The sequence below is a fragment of the Eschrichtius robustus genome, chromosome 6 (genome assembly GCF_028021215.1).
Source record: "Eschrichtius robustus isolate mEscRob2 chromosome 6, mEscRob2.pri, whole genome shotgun sequence".
NCBI lineage: Eukaryota > Metazoa > Chordata > Mammalia > Artiodactyla > Eschrichtiidae > Eschrichtius > Eschrichtius robustus.
In genome coordinates, this window is record NC_090829.1 from 74,088,472 (window position 1) to 74,102,619 (window position 14,148).

The following is a 14,148-nucleotide window of genomic DNA, read 5'->3' on the forward strand; positions in this document are numbered from 1 at the left end:
TATAACACAGGGAACTATATTCAATATCCTGTGATAAACCATAATGGAAAAGAATATGAAAGAGTATATATGTATAACTGAATCGCTTTGCTGTACAGCAGAAATTAACACATTGTAAATCCACTATACTTCAATAAAATTTTTTAAAATCTTCACATTTTCTTTATAAAGTTCATATACTTTTTTGGTATTAGTACTAGGTACTCCATATTTTTTATCTCTTATAAATGGTAGACTTTTAAGATTATATTTTCTAGTTGTTGCTAGTGTTTAGCAATAGAATTGACTTTTGCACATTGGTTTTGTATCCAGCAAACTTGCTAAATTTCTTATTAATTCTAATAATTCATCATGTATTCTTTTGGGTTTCCAGCATTCTCAACCTTATCTAACAATGACAGGGTTTTTTTAAATCTTACTTTCCAGTTCTTACATCTTTTCTTTTTCTTAGTACACTAACTAGGGTCTTCAACTTAAAATTTAAATCAAAGTGGTGAATATGGGTATCCTTCCCTTATTCTGATCCTCAAAAGAATACTTTCAATGCTTCACCACTGAGTATGATAGCTTTTTTGGTTTTTCTTTTTTTGGCCACATTGCACGGCATGTGGGATCTTAATTCCCTGACCAGATATCGAACCCGACCCCCTTCAGTGGAAGTGTGGGGTCTTTTTATTTTTTTTAACTTAAAAAAATTTTTTTATACAGCAGGTTCTTATTAGTCATCCATTTTATACACATCAGTGTATACATGCCAATCCCAATCTCCCAATTCATCACACCACCACCACCACCCCCCCGCGGCTTTCCCCCCGTGGTGTCCATACGTTTGTTCTCTACATCTGTGTCTCTATTTCTGCCCTGCAAACCGGTTCATCTGTACCATTTTTCTAGGTTCCACATATATGCATTAATATACGATATTTGTTTTTCTCTTTCTGACTTACTTCACTCTGTATGACAGTCTCTAGATCCATCCACGTCTCAACAAATGACCCAATTTCCTTCCTTTTTATGGCTGAGTAATATTCCATTGTATATATGTACCACATCTTCTTTATCCATTCGTCTGTTGATGGGCATTTAGGTTGCTTCCATGACCTGGCTATTGTAAATAGTGCTGCAATGAACATTGGGGTGCATGTGTCTTTTTGAATTATGTTTTTCTTTGGGTATATGCCCAGTAGTGGGATTGCTGGGTCATTGGTAATTCCATTTTTAGTTTTTTAAGGAACCTCCATACTGTTCTCCATAGGGGCTGTATCAATTTACATTCCCACCAACAGTGCAAGAGGGTTCCCTTTTCTCCACACCCTCTCCAGCATTTGTTGTTTGTAGATTTTCTGATGATGCCCATTCTAACTGGTGTGAGGTGATACCTCATTGTAGTTTTGATTTGCATTTCTCTAATAATTAGTGATGTTGAGCAGCTTTTCATGAGCTTCTTGGCCATCTGTATGTCTTCTTTGGAGAAATGTCTATTTAGGTCTTCTGCCCATTTTTGGATTGGGTTGTTTGTTTTTTTAATGTTGAGCTGCATGAGCTGTTCATATATTTTGGAGATTAATCCTTTGTCTGTTGATTCGTTTGCAAATATTTTCTCCCATTCTGAGGGCTGTCTTTTCGTCTTGTTTGTAGTTTCCTTTGCTTTGCAAAAGCTTTTAAGTTTCCTTAGGTCCCATTTGTTTATTTTTGTTTTTATTTCCATTACTCTAGGAGGTGGATCAAAAAAGATCTTGCTGTGATTTATGTCAAAGAGTGTTCTTCCTATGTTTTCCTCTCAGAGTTTTATAGTGTCCGGTCTTACATATAGGCCTCTAATCCATTTTATTTTTGTGTATGGTGTTAGGGAGTATTCTAATTTCATTCTTTTACATGTAGCTGTCCATTTCTCCCAGCACCACTTATTGAAGAGACTGTCTTTTCTCCATTGTATATCCTTGCCTCCTTTGTCATATATTAGTTGACTATACGTGCGTGGGTTCATCTCTTGGCTTTCTATCTTGTTCCATTGATCTATATTTCTGTTTTTGTGCCAGTACCATATTGTCTTGATTACTGTAGCTTTGTAGTATAGTCTGAAGTCAGGGAGCCTGATTCCTCCAGCTCCGTTTTTTTCCCTCAAGACTGCTTTGGCTATTCGGAGTCTTTTGTGTCTCCATACAAATTTAAAGATTTTTTGTTCTAGTTCTGTAAAAAATGCCATTGGTAATTTGATAGGGATTGCATTGAATCTGTATATTGCTTTGGGTAGTATAGTCATTTTCACAATATTGATTCTTCCAAGAACATGGTATATCTCTCCATCTGTTGGTATCATCTTTAATTTCTTTCATCAGTGTCTTATAGTTTTCTGCATACAGGTCTTTTGTCTCCCTAGGTAGGTTTATTCCTAGGTATTTTATTCTTTTTGTTGCAATGGTAAATGGCAGTGTTTCCTTAATTTCTCTTTCATATTTTTCATCATTAGTGTATAGGAATGCAAGAGATTTCTGTGTATTAATTTTGTATCCTGCAACTTTACCACATTCATTGATTAGCTCTAGTAGTTTTCTGGTGGCATCTTTAGGATTCTCTATGTACACTATCATGTCATCTGCAAACAGTGATAATTTTCTTTCTTCTTTTCCAATTTGTATTCCTTTTATTTCTTTTTCTTCTCTGAATGCCGTGGCTAGGACTTCCAAAACTATGTTGAATAATAATGGTGAGAGTGGACATCCTTGTCTTGTTCCTGATATTAGAGGAAATGCTTTCAGTTTTTCACCATTGAGAATGACGTTTGCTGTGTGTTTGTCATATATGGCCTTTATTATGTTGAGGTAGGTTCCCTCTACGCCCACTTTCTGGAGAGTTTTATCATAAATGGGTGTTGAATTTTTCAAAAGCTTTTTCTGCATCTATTGAGATGATCATATAGTTTTTCTTCTTCAATTTGTTAATATGGTGTACCACATGGATTCATTTGCATATACTGAAGAATCCTTGCATCCCTGGGATAAATCCCACTTGATCATATGATCCTTTTAATGTGTTGTTGGATTCTGTTTGCTAGTATTTTGTTGAGGATTTTTGCACCTATATTCATCAGTGATATTGGTCTGTAATTTTCTTTTTTTGTAGTGTCTTTGTCTGGTTTTGGTATCAGGGTGATGGTGGCCTCATAGAATGAGTTTGGGAGTGTTCCTTCCTCTGCAATTTTTTGGAAGAGTTTGAGAAGGATGGGTGTTAGCTCTTCTCTAAATGTTTGATAGAATTCACCTGTGAAGCCATCCGGTCCTGGACTTCTGTTTGTTGGAAGATTTTTAATCACAGTTTCAATTTCATTACTTGGAATTGGTCTGTTCATATTTTCTATTTCTTCCTAGTTCAGTCTTGGAAGGTTATACCTTTCTAAGAATTTGTCCATTTCTTCCAGGTTGTCCATTTTATTGGCATAGGATTGCTTGTAGTAGTCTCTTTTTTTAAAAATTTTATTTATTTACTTATTCATTTATGGCTGTGTTGGGTCTTCGTTTCTGTGCGAGGGCTTTCTCTAGTTGCGGCAAGTGGGGGCCACTCTTCATCGCGGTGCGTGGGCCCCTCACTATCGTGGCCTCTCTTGTTTCGGAGCAGAGGCTCCAGACGCGCAGGCTCAGTGATTGTGGCTCACGGGCCCATTTGCTCCGCGGCATGTGGGATCTTCCCAGACAAGGGCTCGAACCCGTGTCCCCTGCAGTGGCAGGCAGATTCTCAACCACTGCGCCACCAGGGAAGCCCCTGTAGTAGTCTCTTAGGATGCTTTGTATTTCTGCAGTGTCTGTTGTAACTTCTCCTTTTTCATTTCTAATTTTATTGAGTCCTCTCCCTCTTTTTCTTGATGAGTCTGGCTAATGGTTTATCGATTTTATCTTCTCAAAGAACCAGCTTTTAGTTTTATTGATTTTTGCTATTGTTTTCTGTTTCTATTTCATTTATTTCTGCTCTGATCTTTATGATTTCTTTCCTTCTGCTAACTTTGGGTTTTGTTTGTTCTTCTTTTAGTTCCTTTTGGTGTAAGGTTAGATTGTTTGAGATTGTTCTTGTTTCTTGAGGTAGGCGTGTACAGCTATAAACTTCCCTCTTAGAACTGCTTTTGCTGCATCCCATAGGATTTGGATCATCGTGTTTTCATTGTCATTTGTCTCTAGGTATTTTCTGATTTCCTCTTTGATTTCTTCAGTGACCTCTTGGTTATTTACTAACGTATTGTTTAGCCTCCATGTGTTTGTGTTTTTTATATAAATTTATTTATTTATTTATTTATTTTTGGCTGCGTTGGGTCTTTGTTGCTGTGTGCAGGCTTTCTGTTTCTCTAGCTGCGGCAAGCGGGGGCTACCCTTGGTTGCGGTGTGCAGGCTTCTCATTGCGGTGGCTTCTCTTGTTGTGGAGCATGGGCTTTAGGCGCGCGGGCTTCAGTAGTTGTGGTTTATGGGCTCTAGAGCACAGGCTCAGTAGTTGTGGCTCACGGGCTTAGTTGCTCCGTGGCATGTGGGATCTTCCCGGACCAGGGCTCGAACCCGTGTCCCCTGCATTGGCAGGAGGATTCTTAACCACTGTGCCACCAGGGAAGCCCCGTGTTTGTGTTTTTAATGGTTCTTTCCCTGTAATTGATTTCTAATCTCACAGCGTTGTGGTCAGAAAAGATGCTTGATATGATTCCAATTTTCTTAAATTTACTGAGCTTGATTTGTGACCCAAGATGTGATCTATCCTGGAGAATGTTCCATGAGCACTTGAGAAGAAAGTGGAATCTCATGTTTTTGGTTGGAATGTCCTATAAATATCAATTAAATCTATCTGGTCTATTGTGTCATTTAAAGCTTGTGTTTCCTTATTTTCTGTCTGGATGATCTGTCCATTGGTGTGAGGTGTTAAAGTCCCCCACTATTATTGTATCACTGTTAATTTCCTCTTTTATAGCTGTTAGCAGTTGCCTTATATATTGAGGTGCTCCTATGTTGGGTGCATATATATTTATAATTGTTATATCTTCTTCTTGGATTGATCCCTTGATCATTATGTAGTGTCCTTCCTTGTCTCTTGTAACATTCTTTACTTTAAAGTCTACTTTATCTGATATGAGTATTGCTACTCCAGCTTTCTTTTGATTTCCATTTGCATGGAATATCTTTTTCCATCCCCTCACTTTCAGTCTGTATATGTCCCTAGGTCTGAAGTGCGTCTCTTGTAGACAGCATATATATGGGTCTTGTTTTTGTATCCATTCAGGAAGCCTGTGTCTTTTGGTTGGAGCATTTAATCCATTCATGTTTAAGGTAATTATCGATATGTATGTTCCTATGACCATTTTCTTAATTGTTTTGGGTTTGTTTTTGTAGGTCCTTTTCTTCTCTTGTGTTTCCCACTTAGAGAAGTTCCTTTAGCATTTGTTGTAGAGGTGGTTTGGTGGTGCTGAATTCTCTTAGCTTTTGCTTGTCTGTAGAGCTTTTGATTTCTCCATCGAATCTGAATGAGATCCTTGCCGGGTAGAGTAATCTTGGTTGTAGGTTCTTCCCTTTCATCACTTTAAGTATATCATGCCACTCCCTTCTGGCTTGTAGAGTTTCTGCTGAGAAATCAGCTGTTAACCTTATGGGAATTCCCTTGTATGTTATTTGTCATTTTTCCCTTGCTGATTTTAATAATTTTTGTCTTTAATTTTTGCCAATTTGATTATTATGTGTCTCGGCGTGTTTCTCCTTGGGTTTATCCTGTATGGGACTCTCTGCGCTTCCTGGACTTGGGTGGCTATTTCCTTTCCCTTGTTAGGGAAGTTTTCGACTATAACCTCTTCAAATATTTTCTCGGGTCCTTTCTCTCTCCCTTCTCCTTCTGGGACCCGTATAATGCGAATGTTTTTGCGTTTAATGTTGTCCCAGAGGTCTCTTAGGCTGTCTTCATTTCTTTTCATTTTTTGTTCTTTATTCTGTTCCACAGCAGTGAATTCCACCATTCTGTCTTCCAGGTCACTCATCCGTTCTTCTGCCTCAGTTATTCTGCTATTGATTCCTTCTAGTGTATTTTTCATTTCACTTATTGTATTGTTCATCTGTTTGTTCTTTAATTCTTCTAGGTTTTTGTTAAACATTTCTTGCATCTTCTCGATCTCTGCCTCCATTCTTTATCTGAGGTCCTGGATCATCTTCACTATCATTCTTAATTCTTTTTCTGGAAGTTTGCCTATGTCCACTTCATTTAGTTGTTTTCCAGGGTTTTATCTTGTTCCTTCATCTGGTTCATAGCCCTCTGCCTTTTCATCTTGTCTATCTTTCTGTGAATGTCAAAGTGTGGGGTCTTTATCACTGGACCACCAGGGAAGTCCCTATGATTTCTTGCTGCAGGTTTTTTGTACATACACTTCATCAGGTTAAAGAAGTTCAGTCCTACTTTGCTAAAATATATTTCTTTAAAAATTGAGTTGAGGGCTTCCCTGGTGGCGCAGTGGTTGAGAGTCTGCCTGATAATGCAGGGGACACGGGTTCGAGCCCTGGTCTGGGAAGATCCCACATGCCGTGGAGCAACTAGGCCCGTGAGCCACAACTACTGAGCCTGCGCATCTGGTGCCTGTGCTCCGCAACAAGAGAGGCCGCGATAGTGAGAGGCCCGCGCACCACGATGAAGAGTGGCCCCCACTTGCCGCAACTAGAGAAAGCCCTAGCACAGAGACGAAGACCCAACATAGCAATCAATCAATAAATAAAAATCTTAAAAAAAAATTGAGTTGATATTGAACTTTACTAAATTCTTTTTCACCTTTTGCGATGCTCATTTAATATACTAATATGGTAAATTAAACTGATTTAAAATTTTACTAACTGTGCATAACTCTACTTGATTGGGATGTACTGCCTTTTTTATACATTGCCATATTTGGTTTTTCATGAATAAGCCTGCCCTGTAATTTTCCCTTTCACATGTTGTTTTGGTATCACACTTTATGCTATCCTCGTAACAGGATTTGGGGAGCGTTTTCTACATACTGGAGTAGTTAGTTTGTGCAGGATTGGAATTATATTTCCTTGAATATTTATAGAACTTTCTGGTAAAACTGCCTGAGTTTTTGCTCTAAATTTCATCCAGGGAACAGGTAATAACTAGCCTCATAAAATGGATTAGAAGAGAGGGAAACAAAAATAAATGTTCTTTGCACACTTCAGGAACTGCTTGGTCTACATAACTGTGTCTAGATGTAATACATAGAGAAAAGTCTGAAAAGACAGAAATGGGTAAGATTTCCTTCAGGAAAGGGACTTGGAGTGGAGTTGAGTAAACCTGAATTGCTGTTATTTACGAAATGAGAATGTATTCCTGTTTTACTTATGTAGTTAAACATTTTTTAAAGAATAAAAATGATTACAGGAGTTGGGCTTTCTGGAGCATCGGAAATTTGGGGGAGATGCCTTGACTAGTTTTCTCCCCACGAGAACGTGGCTTTGCCAATACTTAGTTTGACTGAAGAACCAAGAGAGTCCGTGCTTCTCAACAGTCAGATTGTTACATCTAAATTCTTCCAGAGTAGTGTTGTAAACCTGAGTATCGCACCGCAGTGGCAAGAATCAGGTTTTTTTCGTGTTCCGCAGGATCGATCTTTCAGACTGTCAGTGGCAGCAACGCCCTCTAGAGGGAACTCAAGGGCAAGGCAAAGCCATGAAAGACCACTTGCACTGGGCAAGTGGGTCATCTCTGCTCCTGCTCTGGGTGGCTGCCTTGCCTCAGCTAAGCTAAATCAATCACTCCATCAAGAATTCATAGCAGCTACTTGTGGTCTCTTCCCACTGATGGATTACTAAATGTGTAACACTGCAACAATATTTAAATTGCATTTATGTTTTCATAAGCTATATAAACAATTACATTCCTTCAAAATCAGCTACCTATACAGCTGAGGTGAGGCCTATGGAGCTGAAAGTTGTTTCCAGTTAACTCTCGAGGAGTTGATGGGTAATGGAAAGGCTGAAATTCTAGCTGGGTCATTACTGAGTAAATTATTCAGCCTCTCTGACCCTTTTCCTTCTATCTAAAAATGAGCTATGTAGTACCAAAGGAGACAACAGATGTGAAAGGGGATGCCAGAGACTGAATGTTTGTCTCCCCCAAAATTCATAGGTTGAGACTTAACCTCCAATGTGATGGTATGAAAAGGCGGGGCCTTTGGGAGATGATTAGGTCATGAGGGTGCCCTTATAAGAGACCCCCAAGGAGTTCCTTTGCCTCTTCCACCATATAAGGACATAGTGAGAAGCAAAGCTATGAAATAGGAAGAGGGACCTCACCAGATATCAAATCTGCTGGCACCTTGATCTTGGACTGAGAAATGTTTCCAGAACTGTGAGAAATGTTTCTGTCGTTTATAAGCCACTCAGTGTATGATATTCTGTTACAGCAGCATGAACAGACTAAGGGGAAGAGCTATAAAAAATTGAAACTGTGCAGTTTTCACATGCAAGCTATGGTGGCCACTGCTGTATGCCACATCCATTCCCCCTTCTTTACTAACAAACAAGTCTGATTTTGTCTGGGGAGGCAATGTGCCCAGCTTTTTAAAACACTCTTCCCCAGAATCTCCTGCAGCTAGGAGAAGCCAAATGAGAGTTATGGTCAATGAGACAGAAACTAAGGGTTTCTGGGAACATGTTCTTTACTGATACATGCACTGCTCCTTCCTGCTTTCCTTGTTGCCTTTTGCCCACCTTTCTTCTTCTTGCCTGACATGAGACTGGAGGTGGAGCAGCCATTGTGCATCTGTGTGGCAACAGGCATAAGGATATAGGCCTACGTGTGAAGAATGGTGGAGTGAAAATACGAACAAAGCCCAAGTTCTTGGTGGCATCTCTGGACTCTATGACAACCCAAACTACCAGTGGGCTTTTTTGGTGTGACTTAAATTCCTGCTTGTTCAGTCACTCTTGGGTACCTGTTACTTACAGCCAAACTTATTAATAATAGATATATAAACCAATTCCAAAGTACATTTTTCTTTTTATTTTTTAATCTCTTTCAGGAAATGATTATCCAAACTATAATACAGAATGTCTCATATTGCAAGTTATGCAATACTGTAAAATGAAATATGTAATTTCATAGTATGTTACCAAACAATGATGTATTGGGGCTGTCTTCATATAATATTTGCAATATAATTTCCTTAAGATATATTATGCATACATTTTTTAAAAGATGAGGTGGCGGAAAGGGCAAATAGCTCTGTGCAGCATTCTCAGTTCATTAGCCCCCTATCGGCTACTGCATTGTCATAAAGGGCTGTCCAATGAGTATGGTTAAAAAAAGTGATAGGTGGGGACTTTCCTGGCAGTTCAGTGGTTAAGGCTCCGCACTTCCAATGCAGGGGGGCTCGGGTTCAATCCCTGGTCAGGGAACTAAGATTGTGCATGCCACATGGCGTGGCCAAAAAAAAAAGTGATAGATCACACTTATCGAGTGCTAAATATGTGCTAGGCACATTCCAAGCATTTTATGTGAAATTAACTCATTTGACCCTAAAAAAAATCCCTATAATGTAGGCACTTTTATTATCGCCCAAAGCAAACAGAAAACAGCCAATTCACAGCAACAATTTTCAGTGCACAGTCTACTAGAGTAATATTGTTACTAACTAAAAGCATAACTGGTTCTCCCATTGCAGCAAAATTTAAAATTATACACTCCAATTTTATTTCTATTTAGAAGAAACTCCTAAGCACAAATAACTATATGATGAAACCAAGTTAAAAAAAAAAAGCTTTAATAAAGCTCTGTTTTACAATGCTTAGTGATGAAGAAATGTGCAGCGAGAAATACTCAAGTACTAAGACTTCTTGTGTCAAGACCATGGTCACCTGTGTATAGTCATTAAAATAAATACTGAAACAGGACACACAGTGGCACACAGTGGAGAGTATCAGCAGTAAAACATGCATAGATGAAAAGAAGTGGAAAAGTATTTGCTTGGCTGACAATGCAAGTTATATGAAAGTGGCTGATCCATGTATTCAACAGCCTATGGCCTAAACTTACTTTTCAATGAACCCTTGGTCTTAGAACATACTCCAAAAGATCTACAGATGAACAAAAGAAAAGGCAAAACATTTAAATACTTCTCACATCACCAAGAAGAGTGTGATCAAAATAGTGGCAATGTCTGTAGTAAAAAGTCAAATGGTTAAAGTTTTTTTTTTTTTTTAGTTTATTGAAAAACAAAACTCTTCAACAAAGTTACTAGCAGCAAAACTTATAGTATCCTAAAGTGTAAGGAATACTGAATGTGATTAAGAGGTCTTCTAGCTTCAACCACAAAACTCCTTAAATATTTTAAAGACAATATATTAAAGTAATCAGAATCAGATTGTACTGTTAGACATTCCTTAATCTTATGGCCCAGATCAAATAGTTTTTGAAAACGGTGCATTTCTGTCTTTAAATACAGGAGAAGTCAAGGTAAAGTAATTCATTAAGAAATAGAGAAAAACATTTTTTGGCAGTGCATTCATGGCAATACTGTATATACCTACAGATCTAAAAATGAAAGACAAGAATGTATGTGGCACTGTTACTCCATTTTGATTGCTTAAAAAAAAAAGGGCAGCATAACTAGGATGAATGTTTTCATCTGCTACAGAACACAAACTGGGATCTGTGGATAAAAAGTAACGAGTATACCAGAAGTTATATATCCACGAGTGTTGTTCGTTTCAAAATAATCAACCTCATGGGTTACAAATTTATACAAAGGCTGTCCTTATATACTGAACATATTTTGTTTTCTAGAAAGGCAATATAATTTTTAGTTTTTTCCCCTAAACAAAAACTAAGATGCCTAGGTTAAAAAGTTATAATCAGGACTACACAGGCTATAAAAATCTCTTTATACTCATCAACTCTTAATTTCTGACCAAGAATCTATGACTGGTTTTTAAGGCTGGGCTGGCTTTCCTCCATCACTCTGCACATTCTTAGGTAAGCCTTTCTCCTTTGGGCGCCCACATTAATATGCTCAAAGAACAACACACGTTTTACGACTACTCAAATAATGTACAGTACAAATTACGTTCTGAAGAGATTTTTAAGAATTTGCTCTTTTTTATCCTTACCACTCTTCCTTCCCGATTGTTAAGTTTACCAAGAGCTACTTGTTTATTTTATATTCAGTGGTGAAAACAGAACCCTACTGATTAAAAGCTTACCAAATCCATACCTACATCACATTCCGGACCTTAGCCCAAAATAAATATCTGGTCACAGCATTTTTAAAAAGCTAGGAATCAAAGTCCTCTATTTTGCATAAAGGAAGACTGATTAACGAGTAGAATCTTAGAAATTCTCAAATACACCAGTGAGCACGCTAGTTAACAGTCAAGGGAAGTCACTTTTTTGTTTTTTGCCTTATTTATTTATTTATTTGGCTGCGCTGGGTCTTAGTTGCGGCATGCGGGATCTTAGTTGCAGCATGCTTGTGGGATCTAGTTCTCTGAGCAGGGACCCCTGCATTGGGAGCGCAGTCTTAACCACTGGACAACCAGGGAAGTCCCTAGGGAAGTCATCTTTTTGATGTTTTGAGAATCTCTTGGAAATTCAGTGATTTGGAGATGTTTGTAGGGATAATTTCAAAGACATGTTGACAGTAGATGCAATATGATAATGAGAAAAACAGCAAGTTTGGTCTCCTCTTTCCACAAGTTTACCTGAGGAAAGTTAAAGGAAACTGTTTTAAAAGGAAGACAGGTGAGCATGCTTGTTTTGCTGAGGGTTGGAAAGAACAGAGGCACAGGTAAAAGGTATAGGATAGTTAGGATCAGTCAAAGTGGCCTGGAGACCTGGCAGGTGGTGGAATACTGAGAACGGGTTCCCGGTGACCCTGGCCACTGAGACGAAGAACATCTTTCACTGAGACCCAAAGGAAGAAGGCAAAGTCAAAAACCCAGAGAATTCTGGCAGTAGGGGAGAAGAAAGTGTTGAGATGGTGGGAGAAAGGGGTTGGAAGTCATGAGACAGTTTGGAGAAAATGAGAAAGGAAAAAAAAAAAACCTAGGAGCGAAATGAATGAGCAGTGGGCAGCACCAAGAGCCCCGCTGAGAATTGAGAAAAATCAATGTGAAATGTTTAGTGCAGTTCCAGACAGTGTTATACTTAAAAAAAGAACCCAGAAAAAATAAACAAACCTGGAGATAACTAAAAAACTCTTTTAAAAAAATGACCTATTATGGCTTGAATGTTTGTGTCTGCCCCTGAATTCATATATCGAAGCCCTACCCCTCACTGGAATCTGGAGATGGGGTCTTTGGGAGGTAACTAAAGTTAGATGAGGTCATGAGGGTGGGATCTTTTGATGGGATTAGTGTCCTTGTAAGAAGAGACTCCAGAGAGATTGCTCTTTCCAAGTGTACATATACAGAAGGGGGTCCAGTGAGCACACAGCTAGATGGTGACCACCTACAAGCCAAGAGGCCTCAGAATGAAACCTACTTTGCCGGCATCTTGATCTTGGACTTTTAAGACTCTGCAACTGTGAGAAATAAATTTCTGTTGTTGAAACCACTCAGTGTATGGTATTTTGTTATGGCAACTTGAGCTAAGCAAAAACTCTTTAATACACCAGGGAAGATACTGAATTTATGAAATAAGAACAGAAGGCTGTAAAAAGATCAGAAAACGAGAATGATCTTAAAAATGTGAGGGAGTTCCCTGGTGGTCCAGTGGTTAGGACTTGGCGCTTTCACTGCCGTGGCCCCGGGTTCAATCCCTGGTTGGGTAACTAAGATCCTGCAAGCTGCACAGTGAGGCCAAAAAAATAAAATAATAATAATAAATAAGTAAATAAGTAAAACAAAAAAAAAGTGATAGTTGATATATGTTCAAAAAAGGGTCAGAGATAAAATCAAGGAAATTCTCCCAGAAAGTTAAAAACAAAAGGCAAAGAGATGAAAAGCAGGAAAGATAAGAAAAACAGGAGATTAATGCTGGAATTCCAAAAAGAAATAACAGGGAAAAAAAGTGGCAATTATTAAAGAAATAATACAAGAATTTACCAGAACTGAAGGAAATTAGTCTGTTAACCATGAAGGCCTGCCAAAAGCTAAACATACAGACCCTCTCCAAGGCATTTCATGGTAAATTTTCAGAACAAAAGCTCCAGAGAGGCAGAAAAATGGGTTACATATAAAGATGTTATCAGAAATGGCAGGTTTTTAAGATAATGAAGCAGGGACTTCAAAATTCTCAAGGAAGATTATTTCCAATCTAAAATCCTGTACTATCAATTAAATGTGAGACATTTTCAGATATTCAAGCTCTTAAAAATCTTAACCTATATGCACCCTTCCTCAGGACACTAATGAAAGATGTACTTCTCCAGGACACTAATGAAAGATGTACTTCTCCAAAATGCAGAATAAACCAAGCAAGAGGAAACAAAGGATCTAAACTCAGGAGAAAAGTGAAACTGAGTTTCAGATGCCCGAGGGCAGAAGGCCTGGAGAGAAAGAGCCCAAACTGGAGCCCTAATCAAGTTCCCGGAAAGAAAAGGGAACTGTCCTTATCCAAGACATTTAATTCTATAGAAAATTGTCTTCAGAGGGCTTTTGCAGTGAGTTTGGAAAAACTTAGTGATAGAAACATAGAAACTTTCAAAGGAAACAAAAAGACAAAATTAACAATAAGAAAAGCAAAGAGTTGCACAAGAAATGACACGTGGTGATAATAAATTACTCAAGTGAACAACAGTCCCACATAGTCATAAGGTAAAAACTGACCGCTAATCAAATAAAACCTTGCCACCTTTCTTAATTGGGAGACTAGAGGGAGTAGAAATGGGAAAATGGGATGGTATAATAGTAACCAAATTCTCAACTGTCATAACAGGAAGTTTCCAGAAAAAGTAAAATACAGAAATGTCAAGAAATACTTGTAGGACTTCCCTGGTGGTGCAGTGGTTAAGAATCCGCCTGCCAATGCAGGGGACACAGGTTCGAGCCCCAGTCCGGGAAGATCCCACCTGCTGTGTGCGCCACAACTACTGAGCCCGCGTGCTGCAACTACGCGCCTAGCCCGCACGCCTAGAGCCCGTGCTCCGCAACAAGAGAAGCCACCGCAATGAGAAGCCCACGCACCGCAACAAAGAGTAGCCCCCCGCTC